Genomic DNA, 2130 nt, shown 5'->3' on the forward strand with positions numbered 1-2130 from the left:
CAAAATACTGCCATGATGGCAGAGATGTGTAGAAACTAATAACCACATGCTGAATCAACAAATCATGGAGTCTCTCCTCCTGACTAGGACCATTACCGCATTCTAAACTATTTAACGATATTTTATCTTTAATATACCCTACATAACTCCGATCGCACTGATCATAGGTCCAATAACCTTGTCTCACCCAGTACAAGCTGCTCAGGCAATAAGCCATCTTAAACATTGCAACAAATCTCATATGACACCCATGATGCGCTAATAATCTACAAACTCGAATGTGATACATAAGTAAAATTGAACTCTAGAAAAGACCTACCCAGCCCGCATAATGAATAAAACAGTTGAATAGATGTTGTGAACCTACCTCAGGAATGAAAAACAAGGCACACAAAATAAGTGTAAGGAACTATGCTCAACATCTCGATGTTGCGGCGTGCAATCCGATCCAACATGACATTGTTGCGGCGTGCAACCCGATCCAAACATGACATTGTTGCGGCGTACAACCCGATCCATACAACATGCCCATGGCAGCGTCCCACTCAATCCAAACAATATACCCATGGTGGCATGCCACCCGATCCGCACATAACAATCAATAAGAAAACACACATCAAGACATAACGCTTATACTTACGAAATGCTCGAATATCGACCACAAGCACGCCAAGTGCACAATACAAATCCTGGGGAGATGGATAGCGTCATATGCTACGAAACCCAAGTAGAACTATGGTACGATATATGACCTGCATCTCGAGAGCCATCATGCTCATATAACACCACAAACTACACGGGACCTCAACACATGTGTGAATAATCAATCCATCTCACAACCCACATGGCACAATAGAGATTACACTGAATAGATGACGACGGGAATAACATCCAATGCCTGACAACTCCTCCGTAAGAAATGCTATGACGAATGAACACACCCGACCTCACGTAGAGTACACATTCATATTAGACCCACCAACGTACCTCAAACTGATTTTGATCACACCATACTAGCCCAATAACCTTCCAAGGATCCACAATGGCCCTATTCATGACACCTACGAGCAGTCGTCCACTCCGGACCAACTCCCACAGTTCACAACCAAAGGAATGGAGCGCCATTCAGGCATAAACTCTCACATTAACGATATTACCAAAAATCCCCATACTTGGTTTCAATATTTAACAATCAAGTGACTAACATGACACGCTTATACAAATATCCCTGTGGGGTACACTCTCACGACCTTCTGCCCAGGTAGCAAAGTCCGCACATCCATACCACCAACCGTTCTAATTCTATAAACCAAATCAAGAATTCACAAATCAATACACAAAGCCTCTTACACAAAATGTCGTTCTCAGGTGACACTAAAGAAAACGCCAGCTTACTCTGAACAACTGAATTCTCCCCTGCCCATCCGAGCTTATGACATTCTTGTCAATACCGAACCGTAACCTTGATCCTCAACTTTCAAATTCCCATGCCACTCACTGCACCTATCATGCCGCTATGCGAGAATATAAAAATTAATCATAACCCCTGAATTACCAGTAGAACAAATACTTCATTGGCTAGAAACCTTTAACTCTGCTCATTTCAGAATAGCTAATGCAACACGCAACTTAATTCCCAAACCGCAAAAAATACAAACCTCAAGTCACGATCTAAACCACCATGACTCCTTTGTAATCCATTTACACCGCAAGGCTATTTGAATTAAATACCTCCCAAATCAATATAGTTGTGGTGGTTGTCAAGCCCACACGTACAACCACAAACAACATGTATAACTTCACACACTAAAGGAACTGATCATTGCCACAATCATACTGATTCAACCATTACTAACGGACCCAGCTTCTTCCAGTTTACTCTTGACTTGCCTTATAAATAATAATAGATCCATTCAAAAATGTAACGAACCAAATCCGCACTCATTTCGAGTGACACCCATCACGAGACCACATCGTCTCAATACTCATAAGCCACCCCATACTCTCCTTAGGCGCATAATAGCATCTCCAACTGGTACCCCCATTCTGCAAGACCTTCCGTGAATCCGAAGCTATTTCTTCCTTTCCTCCAATATTGTACCGCATACTGATCTCGTCCAATTTCACGCC

This window comes from Nicotiana tomentosiformis, chromosome 8 (genome assembly GCF_000390325.3).
Source record: "Nicotiana tomentosiformis chromosome 8, ASM39032v3, whole genome shotgun sequence".
NCBI classification, from domain to species: domain Eukaryota; kingdom Viridiplantae; phylum Streptophyta; class Magnoliopsida; order Solanales; family Solanaceae; genus Nicotiana; species Nicotiana tomentosiformis.